Genomic DNA, 5,662 nt, shown 5'->3' with positions numbered 1-5,662 from the left:
TTGTATTTTCACTTTATTACTGTTTGTGTGCTGCATAAATGCTTTATACCTTCCTCTAAGTTAAGCCTGACTGCTTATGTGGCAGGCTACCAGAGGGGTCAGCACAGTTTCTTGTAGTAACTATAGTGGTTCACCCAGACAGGGACTGTGGCTGTTGTTTGAACAGGGTTTTCACCTCACTCAACCAACAACCCAACGTCTTGCACATGTATAGTGGGGCAGTTAGATGCAAAACATTACATGAGGAATATCTCCCCGAAGTTCACTTTTTGGAAATATATGCAGCACTCGGAGAGAAAGTAGATCAACTGATATGGGAGGAAGAGGTATTATAGGCCATAAAATAGCTAACTAACATGAAGTCAACAGGGTCAGACAGATTTCCTAATACTTTGCATTCACTGCAGTCGGAATTGTAATTTTTACCCCTCCTCTATCCAGCACTTTCCCTACTGTTGCACTCACTGGAGTTGGAATAGTAGTTTTTACCCCTCCACTATCCAGCACTTTCCCTACTGTTGCACTCACCCTGGCCCCCGACGACGCCAGCCCACACGACGGACCTACAACGCCGCCACCCTCAACGCACTCAATGTCGGCCGGAACCCCGCCTGCTACCGAGCCACCCCGAAACACACCCACGCACCCACGGACCCTTCACCTGCCAAGCCTGCCATTTCACGCACCAATCCAAGCCGAGCGCCAGCAACAACCACCTCAAGTGCATCCTGCTCAACACCCGCTCTGTCCACAGGCACGCTGTCGAACTCTGGAACCTCCTCGACTCAACATCATCAGACGTCGCCTTCCTCACAGAAACCTGGATGAACGCCTCCTCAGCCCCTGACATCGCCATAGCCATCCCGGAGGGCTACAAGATCACCCGGGGAGGGACCGCGTCAACCAAACAGGAGGAGGCATCGCCGTTGTCCACAGGAACACCATCCGCATCACGACCAAATCCGACGACACCCTCACCGCCGCCGAGCACCTTCACTTCCAGATACACACCGACTCCAAGACCACCCTCAGAGGCACCCTCATCTACAGACCTCCGGTACCACGCACACAATTCAGCGAAGCCATCGCAGACTTGGTCAGTCCACACGCCCTCACCTCCACAGACTACATCCTCCTAGGGGACTTCAACTTCCACCTGGAGAACAACAAGGACTGCAACACCACCGCCCTGCTGGACAACCTCGCCAACCTCGGACTCAAGCAACTGGTGAACACCCCCACCCACTACGCCGGACACACACTTGACCCCGTCTTCTTCTCCAGCAAACACATCTCCTTCAGCAACTCCACCGGACTACACTGGACAGACCACAGCTGCGTCCACTTCAACTTCAGGAGAACCACGACCCACCACCACCCGCAACAGGTTCCCCGCAGAAGCTGGAGCAAGAGCACCGCCGAACAGCTCACCACCGCCCTCAGCCAGAACCTGCCCACCAACACGACGGACCCCAACGAAGCAGCCTGCAACCCTGCAACCTCACACAGTGGCTCACCAACTGCGCCGACGAACTCGCACCACTGAAGAATCCTCCCAGCAGACCCGGCAGCAGGAAAGCCTCGTGGTTTACCATCGACCTCAAAAACTCCAAGAAAACCTGCCGCACCCTCGAGAAAGCCTGGCGCCACGACCAGACAGCAGAGAACATGACCGCCCTCAAAAACGCCACCCGCAAACACCACCAGCTGATCCGAAGCACCAAGAAGACAGCATTCAAAGAAAGACTGGACAACAACACCCACAACAGCAAGGAGCTCTTCAATATCGTCAAAGAGCTCTCAAATCCCAGCGCCTGCAACACCGACATCACTCCTTCGCAAGACCTCTGCAACTCTCTCGCATCGTTCTTCCACCTCAAGATCTGCGACATTCACAACAGCTTCGGCGCACAAACCACGCACCCAACCGCCGAAACAGCGCCCCCAACCACCACCCTCTGCACCTGGACCCCTGTCAGCACCGAAGACACCACCCGCATGATGAACACCATCCACTCCGGCTCCCCCACCGACCCCTGCCCACACCACATCTTTAACAAAGCCGACTCCATCATCGCACCCCAACTCCGGAACATCATCAACAGCTCCTTCGCATCCGCCACCTTCCCGGAGAGCTGGAAACATGCCGAGCTGAGCGCCCTCCTCAAGAAACCCACTGCGGACCCCACGGACCTGAAGAACTTCCGCCCCATCTCGCTCCTCCCCTTTCCAACCAAAGTCATCGAGAAGACCGTCAACAGACAACTCTCCGCCTTCCTCAAAACCAATGGATCCCTCGACCCCACACAGTCTGGCTTCTGAGCAAACCACAGCACCGAGACCACCCTCATTGCAGCCACCGATGACATCAGGTCCCTACTTGACAACGGGGAAACAGCTGCCCTCATCCTCCTGGACCTCTCAGCAGCCTTCGACACCGTCTGCCACCGCACCCTGATACAGCTCCTCTGCAACACAGGAATCCAAGGAGCGGCCCTGCAGTGGATCATCTCGTTCCTCGCCGGAAGGACCCAGAGAGTCCGCCTCCCCCCGTTCCGTTCCGCGGCCACCGAAGTCACCTGCGGCGTCCCGCAAGGATCCACACTCAGCCCCACACTCTTCAACATCTACATGAGCCCCCTCGCAGCCATCGCCCGCCAACACAACCTCAACATCATCTCCTACGCCGACGACACCCAGCTGATCCTCTCCCTCACCAACGACCCCGCCACCGCCAAAGCCAACCTCCAGGAAGGAATGATAGACCTCGCGGAATGGATGACCACAACACCACTTTCACAACAAAATGCCTGATCTGTGAAGCGCAGCAAAAACAGGCGATAAGCCGCGGTAGCTTCAGGGATTTAACACCTGCCTTTTGCTGGTGCTAAGCAGGATGACTACCCACAGCATGAAAGGGAGCCCAGCCAAGACCCACACCTGAAGACCAACAAATGCCACGGAGACAATGATCATGCAAAAGCAGGATGTGGGAAGAGGCATGGAGCAGGCATGTGCGAGAAGGGTAAGTGACCAAGGAATGTGAACTTACCCACTGACAGGTGTCGCCTGGAGGTGCCTGACAGACCACAGAGTGCAAACCACGGAAATGCCCATGTGGCGAGCAACTGCTGGTGCATGGAGTACAGTGGCCAGTGGATGCTACCATGCCTCCACAGGCTGTGGGGCAGAAAGTGGAAATGTTGCATATTACATCTCCCTCTGCATGCGCTTGCATAGTGGGCTGGACCTGCGTACGCCAGGCCTGCGTAAGGGTGTGAACAAAAAGCCCATCGCACTGCTTGATGGTTCCCATTCTGAATGGACAACGCGTCTACCAGAGCCACCACGATTCCGGCGCCAAGCGCGGCGCAGCCTGCGTCCCTGTGCACCTTCTGCACCCGGGGTCACTGGTTCCCAGACCCCTCATGACTGCCCCAGCGCACCAACGAGGCTCTGCTCACCTGCCCCCACCAGCATGTGTCACAGAGGGGCCACCACGTACGGGTGCAAGCTCCAAGCATCAGTCATACAACCTCTGCAGCCTCCGCAGACCATCGCTGGCCCCCTGATGCTGACCAACGTTACTTATTTCCATTTACATACTTCACTGGCGTCCTCTTCGGCCTGAATGGCAGTGTCCCCAAGTCCGTGGCAGCGGCCACAGCACCAGACTCCCTTCAATCATTGAGGCATAATTCCATATGGCAGGCCTGCAACACGTGGTGTCACTAACCCTGTCCAACGCAATCCGGCAACATATGGTGCCACTAATCCTGTTCAATGCAAGCCATCGACATGTGGTGCCACTGAACTACGCCAGCCGGTGGGGCCATCCAAACTAAGTTGGCGTCACTCAGTGAATGACCTGTGCTGACCGCTGCCTCAGGCCTACACTGCGGTCCATTAGGTCACACACAAATTTCAATTGAGCCTTGATTCATTTATGGCTAACTTGAGGTCAGTATACAGGCCTCATCGCAGACTGCATCCCCTTTCAGCCCTGGTGCCACTAAGCCTGTTTCCCGAGACCTACAACACATTCTGTTTGGACTCTGGTGGTGACTGAGTCCATGGACTTGGGGTTGTCGTCACAATCATGTAAGTGATACTGACTTTGTGGCACAAACGATGATGTGGCATTCCACTCCTCCATTTGCTGCTTCCAGATAGCCTCCAACCTCTGCATCATGCCCTGGAAGACACCTTCCACTGTCCCCCACACTCCCCCACCACATACACCTCGGACATTGATGAGGACCTGCTGAGGTCGAATGGCCCATCTGACTGCACCGCAAGTCACCGTCCCATGGTGGTGTACCTGTTCCAGCTGCAGTGCATCCGGGGCCACTGACTCTGTGCTGGTCACCTCACGTCACGTCCCGGACTCCTTCTCCTGATATATTGGATGACCTCTGTGAAGGTGTTATTGGGGCCATCAATGCCATGTGTCTCTGGCCCTGCGCTGACCGCTGCCTGAGGCCTACACTGCAGTCCAGTAGGTCACACATGTGGAACTCTGTCTTGGGTAAGATGTGGAGGAGTCCACACCATTGGACAGGCCTCATCACAGGTGGCATCCCCAAAAGCACTGGTGCTACTAACTCTGTGCGCAATGAGTCATGGACACTTTCTGGTTGGACCTTGGTGGCGGCTGAGTCTATGTCCTGTTGGTCTCCTGCATCTCCATCTGGCTGGTCCGGACTTGGTGCACGACATGTGTCTGTTCCATTCATCTGCTGCGGTGCATTCAGGGCCACTAACTCTGTGCAGCACAAGTCATGGGGCCTTTACGGTTGTATGGCTATGTCCTTTAGGATGTACACTGTTGTCGATTTCTGACTGCACCAGGCAGCCCTTGACGGCTGGTGTGTACACACCCCACACACAGCCAACACAGGTGTCACTCGGTTGTGTGCCTGCTAATAAATGTGGCTGTGCGCACGTGCTCATAGCCATTTACACCATCTGAGCAAGTGAGGTCCTTGTGTCAGCATGATGGGCACTGGTCCTGCAATGTCACAGTGTGCTTTCGTCAGCGGACTTTACCATGTCACCTCAGCGTTGGCAGTGACCCTGGACATGTTGCAGCGTATGCACCCCCCTGCATGCACAAGTGGAGTGTGCTGGTCCAGCCTACGTCAGGTCACCGCAGGGGGTGTGCTGATTCGGCAGGGGCAGCAGGGCGTGGCTCGGACCTGGCCTCGTGCAGGAAGTGATGTAAATGTGTCTATGTTCTGTGGTGTAGTCGCCACCAGGCCCACAGTAGTCGATGTTGCAATGTAACATGCACCAGGAGGGTGGGCCTGGCCAGACGGGGACACTTAGGAGTGCAGTGCACACAAATGAGGGGGCTCATTAGGGGGGAGGAGCAGCTGTGTGGCAATGTAACACACAGTGGGGCCGCTCATGTGCCATGTGCTGGGCATACCATCCAAGATTTCCAGGGTTGTAGACATCCCACCACAGCCATGACAGGCCTCTGTATATTTCCTGTATGCATGCAGATGGTGAAGTTACTGTAGGGATGAAAGATCATTTGTCTGCACTATCAGGCAGTAGCACATCTGCAGTTCTGAGCAGGAACCTGCATGTGGCCAGCACCCCCTCACAGATACAATTGCATTTGCTTGTTACTCCCACACTACTCACTTTCTGACGT

The sequence above is a fragment of the Lissotriton helveticus genome, chromosome 2_1 (genome assembly GCF_964261635.1).
Source record: "Lissotriton helveticus chromosome 2_1, aLisHel1.1, whole genome shotgun sequence".
NCBI classification, from domain to species: domain Eukaryota; kingdom Metazoa; phylum Chordata; class Amphibia; order Caudata; family Salamandridae; genus Lissotriton; species Lissotriton helveticus.
Note: the sequence above shows the minus strand (reverse complement) of the source record.